The sequence below is a fragment of the Paramisgurnus dabryanus genome, chromosome 18 (genome assembly GCF_030506205.2).
Source record: "Paramisgurnus dabryanus chromosome 18, PD_genome_1.1, whole genome shotgun sequence".
NCBI classification, from domain to species: domain Eukaryota; kingdom Metazoa; phylum Chordata; class Actinopteri; order Cypriniformes; family Cobitidae; genus Paramisgurnus; species Paramisgurnus dabryanus.
This window is the reverse complement of record NC_133354.1, coordinates 28,797,853-28,807,587: the sequence shown is the minus strand read 5'-3', so window position 1 is coordinate 28,807,587 and position 9,735 is coordinate 28,797,853. Positions and strand designations below refer to the sequence as shown.

At 43.9% G+C, this 9,735-nt stretch overlaps 15 non-coding genes across 15 annotated transcripts in view; all 15 read right to left on the bottom strand.

The window, feature by feature from the left end:
• trnat-agu (transfer RNA threonine (anticodon AGU)) overlaps positions 1-20 on the bottom strand; it is a 74-nt gene extending 54 nt beyond the window's left edge. Inside the window, exon 1 of the tRNA in view lies at positions 1-20. This exon is cut by the window's left edge and continues 54 nt beyond it. This is a non-coding gene — a tRNA (tRNA-Thr).
• Positions 21-1,470: 1,450 nt separating this feature from the next.
• trnat-ugu (transfer RNA threonine (anticodon UGU)) lies at positions 1,471-1,544 on the bottom strand. Its single transcript has one exon. It is a non-coding gene; the product is annotated as a tRNA-Thr (tRNA).
• Positions 1,545-1,776: 232 nt separating this feature from the next.
• Positions 1,777-1,850, bottom strand: trnat-agu (transfer RNA threonine (anticodon AGU)). The gene has a single exon. It is a non-coding gene; the product is annotated as a tRNA-Thr (tRNA).
• A 97-nt stretch (positions 1,851-1,947) lies between these two features.
• Positions 1,948-2,037, bottom strand: trnar-ucu (transfer RNA arginine (anticodon UCU)). The gene is given in 2 exon segments: positions 1,948-1,983; positions 2,001-2,037. It is a non-coding gene; the product is annotated as a tRNA-Arg (tRNA).
• Positions 2,038-3,296: 1,259 nt separating this feature from the next.
• Positions 3,297-3,369, bottom strand: trnat-ugu (transfer RNA threonine (anticodon UGU)). Its single transcript has one exon. It is a non-coding gene; the product is annotated as a tRNA-Thr (tRNA).
• Positions 3,370-3,601: 232 nt separating this feature from the next.
• On the bottom strand, positions 3,602-3,675 carry trnat-agu (transfer RNA threonine (anticodon AGU)). Its single transcript has one exon. It is a non-coding gene; the product is annotated as a tRNA-Thr (tRNA).
• Positions 3,676-3,776: 101 nt separating this feature from the next.
• Positions 3,777-3,866, bottom strand: trnar-ucu (transfer RNA arginine (anticodon UCU)). The gene is given in 2 exon segments: positions 3,777-3,812; positions 3,830-3,866. It is a non-coding gene; the product is annotated as a tRNA-Arg (tRNA).
• Positions 3,867-5,126: 1,260 nt separating this feature from the next.
• Positions 5,127-5,200, bottom strand: trnat-ugu (transfer RNA threonine (anticodon UGU)). The gene has a single exon. It is a non-coding gene; the product is annotated as a tRNA-Thr (tRNA).
• A 232-nt stretch (positions 5,201-5,432) lies between these two features.
• On the bottom strand, positions 5,433-5,506 carry trnat-agu (transfer RNA threonine (anticodon AGU)). Its single transcript has one exon. It is a non-coding gene; the product is annotated as a tRNA-Thr (tRNA).
• A 101-nt stretch (positions 5,507-5,607) lies between these two features.
• On the bottom strand, positions 5,608-5,697 carry trnar-ucu (transfer RNA arginine (anticodon UCU)). Its single transcript is given in 2 exon segments — positions 5,608-5,643; positions 5,661-5,697. It is a non-coding gene; the product is annotated as a tRNA-Arg (tRNA).
• Positions 5,698-6,956: 1,259 nt separating this feature from the next.
• trnat-agu (transfer RNA threonine (anticodon AGU)) lies at positions 6,957-7,030 on the bottom strand. The gene has a single exon. It is a non-coding gene; the product is annotated as a tRNA-Thr (tRNA).
• Positions 7,031-7,131: 101 nt separating this feature from the next.
• trnar-ucu (transfer RNA arginine (anticodon UCU)) lies at positions 7,132-7,221 on the bottom strand. Its single transcript is given in 2 exon segments — positions 7,132-7,167; positions 7,185-7,221. It is a non-coding gene; the product is annotated as a tRNA-Arg (tRNA).
• Positions 7,222-8,480: 1,259 nt separating this feature from the next.
• On the bottom strand, positions 8,481-8,553 carry trnat-ugu (transfer RNA threonine (anticodon UGU)). The gene has a single exon. It is a non-coding gene; the product is annotated as a tRNA-Thr (tRNA).
• A 232-nt stretch (positions 8,554-8,785) lies between these two features.
• Positions 8,786-8,859, bottom strand: trnat-agu (transfer RNA threonine (anticodon AGU)). The gene has a single exon. It is a non-coding gene; the product is annotated as a tRNA-Thr (tRNA).
• A 101-nt stretch (positions 8,860-8,960) lies between these two features.
• trnar-ucu (transfer RNA arginine (anticodon UCU)) lies at positions 8,961-9,050 on the bottom strand. Its single transcript is given in 2 exon segments — positions 8,961-8,996; positions 9,014-9,050. It is a non-coding gene; the product is annotated as a tRNA-Arg (tRNA).
• Between the last annotated feature and the right edge of the window lie 685 nt (positions 9,051-9,735).

Here is a 9,735-nt window from a genome sequence, read left to right as displayed (position 1 = left end):
ACCAACTAAGCCACGGCGCCACCCTCCATCTGCCGATTGTGGAAGGGTGACTCACAGTATGAACAGGAACAACAATGTAAGATGAAATGCATTGAGCAGGGTCTTCGGAGCTAAAACCCCGCGACTCTGGTGGGACTCGATCCCACAACCTTTGCATCACATCAACTCATAATCTAGAAGTCCAATGCGCGATCCATTGCTCCACAGAGCCTACATGCAAAAGCACTGATGTTTTGCACACAATTCTGGATGAAGACAGATTTAAATTATTATTAGCTTTTGTATTTTTCAGCCCAAGAGTTACAATTACTATTTTTACCTTCTGCTCTTTCCATATGCCAATGAGCACAATTGTCAAATGGAAGGCATTTTTGGGATACGAATTCAGGATCTCCAGATGAAAGGACAGGAACTTTCACCAGCCAATGGTGTGCAACCTTTCGTCACATGTCTTCAGATCTTTTGAAAACAGGAACAAGACTGTCATATTTTCTTTTTGGACCTCCTGCCTTTCATGTGGAATGGAAAAACAGCAACTAAAAGGATGGAATCACTTGGAATTGAACAATCTGTTTACAAGACATGATCACTGAACAGCTATGCCAGGACATCCTTAAACTCCATGGCTTTATTTTAATTAAACCAAGTACAAGAAAGTCAAACCTCCTTGTGGACCTCTTTTCTCCAAATTAAACCGGAGAACAGCCGTTGAAAGGAAGGCATGGCTTGAAATTCAACAGTCTGTTGACAAAACGGGCCCTTTGACCGGCTGATGCTGTGCACCCTAACGTCACATGGCTTCAGGTCTATTGAAAACGGGAACATTTCAGTCGTATTTTCTGCCCGGACCTCCTGCCTTTCATGTAGATGGGAGAGCAGAGACTGACAAAGGAAGGAAACGCTGGGATTCGAACAATTCGTTTACAAGACATGGTCTTTGGACAGCAATGCCAGGGCATCCTAAAATTGCACGGCTTTCTTTTCATTTAGACAGGTAAAAGAAAGTTTAATCTCCTTGACGCCATTCTGCCTTTCATGAAAGCCAAAGACCACAACCACTGATAACAGGCACCACTGCGATTTTGATCACGTAATCTCCCACTTACAAGACAGGTGCTTTGGCCATGGACACCCTTGAGAACAAAGCCAGGCAAAAGACATGGCGTCCTGACAGGAAATTAAGCCCTATTAGTGAAGGCTTTAGGGTAAAGGTTGTTCATAAATCAGATTCTTCCGTTTTCCAAAAATATCTGGAAGTTATGACAGCTTTCATAACAACCATGAATTATAAGGAGGTTGTTTTTCATCTGATAAACAGAAACAAAGAAAGCCCTTAGCAGGCTACAGACTGAAGGCACCGCTGGGATTTTAAAATCTGTTTTGAGGGAGGATGAGTCACAGTATGAAGAGATACAACAATGTGACAAGAAAGCCACTGAGTGGGGGCCGAGGACCGCAAACATGGTAAGAAGGCACCACTGGGATTCGAACCCAGGATCTCCTGTTTACAAGACAGGCGCTTTGACCGGCTAAGCCATGGCGCCCTACCAGGAATCTCTTCCAGAGTTAAGTCCTATCAGTGAAGGTTTTATGCTCGAGGGCGTCCATGAATTGGACTATATTGGTCCGTTAGGGAGAAAACTAGAAAGTTTTGCCCAAAGTACAGGCCTTTCGCTGAAAACAGACCGCTGTCGTGACAACTCTGAATTATCAGGATGTACCATATCTCAACTGAGAAACAGCCAAAGAAACGGACTTTAGTTGGCTACATGATAAAGGCTCCGCTGGGATTCGAATCCAGGATCTCCTGTTTACTAGACAGGTGCTTTAACCAACTAAGCCACGGCGCCACCCTCCACCTGCCGATTGTGGACCCTCCACCTGCCGAACAGGAACAACAATGTAAGATGAAATGCATTGAGCAGGGTCTTCGGAGCTAAAACCCTGCGACTCTGGTGGGACTCGAACCCACAAGCTTTGAATCACATCAACTCATAATCTAGAAGTCCAATGCGCTATCCATTGCGCCACAGAGCCTACATGCAAAAGCACTGATGTTTTGCACACAATTCTGGATGAAGACAGATTTAAATTATTATTAGCTTTTGTATTTTTCAGCCCAAGAGTTACAATTACTATTTTTACCTTCTGCTCTTTCCATATGCCAATGAGCACAATTGTCAAATGGAAGGCATTTTTGGGATACGAATTCAGGATCTCCAGATGAAAGGACAGGAACTTTCACCAGCCAATGGTGTGCAACCTTACGTCACATGTCTTGAGATCTTTTGAAAACAGGAACAAGACTGTCATATTTTCTTTTTGGACCTCCTGCCTTTCGTGTGGAACGGAGAAACAGCAACTAAAAGGATGGAATCACTTGGAATTGAACAATCTGTTTACAAGACATGATCACTGAACAGCTATGCCAGGACATCCTTAAACTCCATGGCTATATTTTAATTAAACCAAGTACAAGAAAGTCAAACCTCCTTGTGGACCTCTTTTCTCCAAATTAAACCGGAGAACAGCCGTTGAAAGGAAGGCATGGCTTGAAATTCAACAGTCTGTTGACAAGACAGGCCCTTTGACCGGCTGATGCTGTGCACCCTAACGTCACATGGCTTCAGGTCTATTGAAAACGGGAACATTTCAGTCGTATTTTCTGCCCGGACCTCCTGCCTTTCATGTAGATGGGAAAGCAGGGACTGACAAAGGAAGGAAACGCTGGGATTCGAACAATTCGTTTACAAGACATGGTCTTTGGACAGCAATGCCAGGGCATCCTAAAATTGCACGGCTTTCTTTTCATTTAGACAGGTAAAAGAAAGTTTAATCTCCTTGACGCCATTCTGCCTTTCATGAAGGCCAAAGACCACAACCACTGATAAAAGGCACCACTGCGATTTTGATCACGTAATCTCCCACTTACAAGACAGGTGCTTTGGCCATGGACACCCTTGAGAACAAAGCCAGGCAAAAGACATGGCGTCCTGACAGGAAATTAAGCCCTATTAGTGAAGGCTTTAGGGTAAAGGTTGTTCATAAATCAGATTGGTCCGTTTTCCAAAAATATCTGGAAGTTATGACAGCTTTCATAACAACCATGAATTATAAGGAGGTTGTATTTCATCTGATAAACAGAAACAAAGAAAGCCCTTAGCAGGCTACAGACTGAAGGCACCGCTGGGATTTTAAAATCTGTTTTGAGGGAGGATGAGTCACAGTATGAAGAGATACAACAATGTGACAAGAAAGCCACTGAGTGGGGGCCAAGGACCGCAAACATGGTAAGAAGGCACCACTGGGATTAAACCCAGGATCTCCTGTTTACAAGACAGGCGCTTTGACCGGCTAAGCCATGGCGCCCTACCGGGAATCTCTTCCAGAGTTAAGTCCTATCAGTGAAGGTTTTATGCTCGAGGGCGTCCATGACATGGATTATATTGGTCCGTTAGGGAGAAAACTAGAAAGTTTTGCCCAAAGTACAGGCCTTTCGCTGAAAACAGACCGCTGTCGTGACAACTCTGAATTATCAGGATGTACCATATCTCAACTGAGAAACAGCCAAAGAAACAGACCTTAGTTGGCCACATGATAAAGGCTCCGCTGGGATTCGAACCCAGGATCTCCTGTTTACTAGACAGGCGCTTTAACCAACTAAGCCACGGCGCCACCCTCCAGCTGCCGATTGTGGAAGGGTGAGTCACAGTATGAACAGGAACAACAATGTAAGATGAAATGCATTGAGCAGGGTCTTCGGAGCTAAAACCCTGCGACTCTGGTGGGACTCGAACCCACAACCTTTGAATCACATCAACTCATAATCTAGAAGTCCAATGCGCTATCCATTGCGCCACAGAGCCTACATGCAAAAGCACTGATGTTTTGCACACAATTCTGGATGAAGACAGATTTAAATTATTATTAGCTTTTGTATTTTTCAGCCCAAGAGATACAATTACTATTTTCACCTTCTGCTCTTTCCATATGCCAGTGAGCACAATTGTCAAATGGAAGGCATTTTTGGGATACAAATTCAGGATCTCCAGATGAAAGGACAGGAACTTTCACCAGCCAATGGTGTGCAACCTTACGTCACATGTCTTCAGATCTTTTGAAAACAGGAACAAGACTGTCATATTTTCTTTTTGGACCTCCTGCCTTTCATGTGGAACGGAGAAACAGCAACTAAAAGGATGGAATCACTTGGAATTGAACAATCTGTTTACAAGACATGATCACTGAACAGCTATGCCAGGACATCCTTAAACTCCATGGCTATATTTTAATTAAACCAAGTACAAGAAAGTCAAACCTCCTTGTGGACCTCTTTTCTCCAAATTAAACCGGAGAACAGCCGTTGAAAGGAAGGCATGGCTTGAAATTCAACAGTCTGTTGACAAGACAGGCCCTTTGACCGGCTGATGCTGTGCACCCTAACGTCACATGGCTTCAGGTCTATTGAAAACGGGAACATTTCAGTCGTATTTTCTGCCCGGACCTCCTGCCTTTCATGTAGATGGGAAAGCAGGGACTGACAAAGGAAGGAAACGCTGGGATTCGAACAATTCGTTTACAAGACATCGTCTTTAGAACAGCAATGCCAGGGCATCCTAAAATTGCACGGCTTTCTTTTCATTTAGACAGGTAAAAGAAAGTTTAATCTCCTTGACGCCATTCTGCCTTTCATGAAGGCCAAAGACCACAACCACTGATAAAAGGCACCACTGCGATTTTGATCACGTAATCTCCCACTTACAAGACAGGTGCTTTGGCCATGGACACCCTTGAGAACAAAGCCAGGCAAAAGACATGGCGTCCTGACAGGAAATTAAGTCCTATAAGTGAAGGCTTTAGGGTAAAGGTTGTTCATAAATCAGATTGGTCCGTTTTCCAAAAATATCTGAAAGTTATGACAGCTTTCATAACAACCATGAATTATAGGGAGGTTGAATTTCATCTGATAAACAGAAACAAAGAAAGCCCTTAGCAGGCTACAGACTGAAGGCACCGCTGGGATTTTAAAATCTGTTTTGAGGGAGGATGAGTCACAGTATGAAGAGATACAACAATGTGACAAGAAAGCCACTGAGTGGGGGCCGAGGACCGCAAACATCGTAAGAAGGCACCACTGGGATTCGAACCCAGGATCTCCTGTTTACAAGACAGGCGATTTGACCGGCTAAGCCATGGCGCCCTACCGGAAATTTCTTCCAGAGTTAAGTCCTATCGGTGAAGGTTTTATGCTCGAGGGCGTCCATGAATTGGATTATATTGGTCCGTTAGGGAGAAAACTAGAAAGTTTTGCCCAAAGTACAGGCCTTTCGCTGAAAACAGACCGCTGTCGTGACAACTCTGAATTATCAGGATGTACCATATCTCAACTGAGAAACAGCCAAAGAAACAGACCTTAGTTGGCCACATGATAAAGGCTCCGCTGGGATTCGAACCCAGGATCTCCTGTTTACTAGACAGGCGCTTTAACCAACTAAGCCACGGCGCCACCCTCCATCTGCCGATTGTGGAAGGGTGAGTCACAGTATGAACAGGAACAACAATGTAAGATGAAATGCATTGAGCAGGGTCTTCGGAGCTAAAACCCTGCGACTTTGGTGGGACTCGAACCCACAACCTTTGAATCACATCAACTCATAATCTAGAAGTCCAATGCGCTATCCATTGCGCCACAGAGCCTACATGCAAAAGCACTGATGTTTTGCACACAATTCTGGATGAAGACAGATTTAAATTATTATTAGCTTTTGTATTTTTCAGCCCAAGAGTTACAATTACTATTTTTACCTTCTGCTCTTTCCATATGCCAATGAGCACAATTGTCAAATGGAAGGCATTTTTGGGATACGAATTCAGGATCTCCAGATGAAAGGACAGGAACTTTCACCAGCCAATGGTGTGCAACCTTACGTCACATGTCTTCAGATCTTTTGAAAACAGGAACAAGACTGTCATATTTTCTTTTTATACCTCCTGCCTTTCATGTGGAACGGAGAAACAGCAACTAAAAGGATGGAATCACTTGGAATTGAACAATCTGTTTACAAGACATGATCACTGAACAGCTATGCCAGGACATCCTTAAACTCCATGGCTATATTTTAATTAAACCAAGTACAAGAAAGTCAAACCTCCTTGTGGACCTCTTTTCTCCAAATTAAACCGGAGAACAGCCGTTGAAAGGAAGGCATGGCTTGAAATTCAACAGTCTGTTGACAAGACAGGCCCTTTGACCGGCTGATGCTGTGCACCCTAACGTCACATGGCTTCAGGTCTATTGAAAACGGGAACATTTCAGTCGTATTTTCTGCCCGGACCTCCTGCCTTTCATGTAGATGGGAGAGCAGAGACTGACAAAGGAAGGAAACGCTGGGATTCGAACAATTAGTTTACAAGACATGGTCTTTGGACAGCAATGCCAGGGCATCCTAAAATTGCACGGCTTTCTTTTCATTTAGACAGGTAAAAGAAAGTTTAATCTCCTTGACGCCATTCTGCCTTTCATGAAGGCCAAAGACCACAACCACTGATAAAAGGCACCACTGCGATTTTGATCACGTAATCTCCCACTTACAAGACAGGTGCTTTGGCCATGGACACCCTTGAGATCAAAGCCAGGCAAAAGACATGGCGTCCTGACAGGAAATTAAGCCCTATTAGTGAAGGCTTTAGGGTAAAGGTTGTTCATAAATCAGATTGGTCCGTTTTCCAAAAATATCTGGAAGTTATGACAGCTTTCATAACAACCATGAATTATAAGGAGGTTGTATTTCATCTGATAAACAGAAACAAAGAAAGCCCTTAGCAGGCTACAGACTGAAGGCACCGCTGGGATTTTAAAATCTGTTTTGAGGGAGGATGAGTCACAGTATGAAGAGATACAACAATGTGACAAGAAAGCCACTGAGTGGGGGCCGAGGACCGCAAACATGGTAAGAAGGCACCACTGGGATTCGAACCCAGGATCTCCTGTTTACTAGACAGGTGCTTTAACCAAGTAAGCCACGGCGCCACCCTCCACCTGCCGATTGTGGAAGGGTGAGTCACAGTATGAACAGGAACAACAATGTAAGATGAAATGCATTGAGCAGGGTCTTCGGAGCTAAAACCCTGCGACTCTGGTGGGACTCGAACCCACAACCTTTGAATCACATCAACTCATAATCTAGAAGTCCAATGCGCTATCCATTGCGCCACAGAGCCTACATGCAAAAGCACTGATGTTTTGCACACAATTCTGGATGAAGACAGATTTAAATTATTATTAGCTTTTGTATTTTTCAGCCCAAGAGTTACAATTACTATTTTTACCTTCTGCTCTTTCCATATGCCAATGAGCACAATTGTCAAATGGAAGGCATTTTTGGGATACGAATTCAGGATCTCCAGATGAAAGGACAGGAACTTTCACCAGCCAATGGTGTGCAACCTTACGTCACATGTCTTGAGATCTTTTGAAAACAGGAACAAGACTGTCATATTTTCTTTTTGGACCTCCTGCCTTTCGTGTGGAACGGAGAAACAGCAACTAAAAGGATGGAATCACTTGGAATTGAACAATCTGTTTACAAGACATGATCACTGAACAGCTATGCCAGGACATCCTTAAACTCCATGGCTATATTTTAATTAAACCAAGTACAAGAAAGTCAAACCTCCTTGTGGACCTCTTTTCTCCAAATTAAACCGGAGAACAGCCGTTGAAAGGAAGGCATGGCTTGAAATTCAACAGTCTGTTGACAAGACAGGCCCTTTGACCGGCTGATGCTGTGCACCCTAACGTCACATGGCTTCAGGTCTATTGAAAACGGGAACATTTCAGTCGTATTTTCTGCCCGGACCTCCTGCCTTTCATGTAGATGGGAAAGCAGGGACTGACAAAGGAAGGAAACGCTGGGATTCGAACAATTCGTTTACAAGACATGGTCTTTGGACAGCAATGCCAGGGCATCCTAAAATTGCACGGCTTTCTTTTCATTTAGACAGGTAAAAGAAAGTTTAATCTCCTTGACGCCATTCTGCCTTTCATGAAGGCCAAAGACCACAACCACTGATAAAAGGCACCACTGCGATTTTGATCACGTAATCTCCCACTTACAAGACAGGTGCTTTGGCCATGGACACCCTTGAGAACAAAGCCAGGCAAAAGACATGGCGTCCTGACAGGAAATTAAGCCCTATTAGTGAAGGCTTTAGGGTAAAGGTTGTTCATAAATCAGATTGGTCCGTTTTCCAAAAATATCTGGAAGTTATGACAGCTTTCATAACAACCATGAATTATAAGGAGGTTGTATTTCATCTGATAAACAGAAACAAAGAAAGCCCTTAGCAGGCTACAGACTGAAGGCACCGCTGGGATTTTAAAATCTGTTTTGAGGGAGGATGAGTCACAGTATGAAGAGATACAACAATGTGACAAGAAAGCCACTGAGTGGGGGCCGAGGACCGCAAACATGGTAAGAAGGCACCACTGGGATTAAACCCAGGATCTCCTGTTTACAAGACAGGCGCTTTGACCGGCTAAGCCATGGCGCCCTACCGGGAATCTCTTCCAGAGTTAAGTCCTATCAGTGAAGGTTTTATGCTCGAGGGCGTCCATGAATTGGATTATATTGGTCCGTTAGGGAGAAAACTAGAAAGTTTTGCCCAAAGTACAGGCCTTTCGCTGAAAACAGACCGCTGTCGTGACAACTCTGAATTATCAGGATGTACCATATCTCAACTGAGAAACAGCCAAAGAAACAGACCTTAGTTGGCCACATGATAAAGGCTCCGCTGGGATTCGAACCCAGGATCTCCTGTTTACTAGACAGGCGCTTTAACCAACTAAGCCACGGCGCCACCCTCCAGCTGCCGATTGTGGAAGGGTGAGTCACAGTATGAACAGAAACAACAATGTAAGATGAAATGCATTGAGCAGGGTCTTCGGAGCTAAAACCCTGCGACTCTGGTGGGACTCGAACCCACAACCTTTGAATCACATCAACTCATAATCTAGAAGTCCAATGCGCTATCCATTGCGCCACAGAGCCTACATGCAAAAGCACTGATGTTTTGCACACAATTCTGGATGAAGACAGATTTAAATTATTATTAGCTTTTGTATTTTTCAGCCCAAGAGATACAATTACTATTTTCACCTTCTGCTCTTTCCATATGCCAGTGAGCACAATTGTCAAATGGAAGGCATTTTTGGGATACGAATTCAGGATCTCCAGATGAAAGGACAGGAACTTTCACCAGCCAATGGTGTGCAACCTTACGTCACATGTCTTCAGATCTTTTGAAAACAGGAACAAGACTGTCATATTTTCTTTTTGGACCTCCTGCCTTTCATGTGGAACGGAGAAACAGCAACTAAAAGGATGGAATCACTTGGAATTGAACAATCTGTTTACAAGACATGATCACTGAACAGCTATGCCAGGACATCCTTAAACTCCATGGCTATATTTTAATTAAACCAAGTACAAGAAAGTCAAACCTCCTTGTGGACCTCTTTTCTCCAAATTAAACCGGAGAACAGCCGTTGAAAGGAAGGCATGGCTTGAAATTCAACAGTCTGTTGACAAGACAGGCCCTTTGACCGGCTGATGCTGTGCACCCTAACGTCACATGGCTTCAGGTCTATTGAAAACGGGAACATTTCAGTCGTATTTTCTGCCCGGACCTCCTGCCTTTCATGTAGATGGGAAAGCAGGGACTGACAAAGGAAGG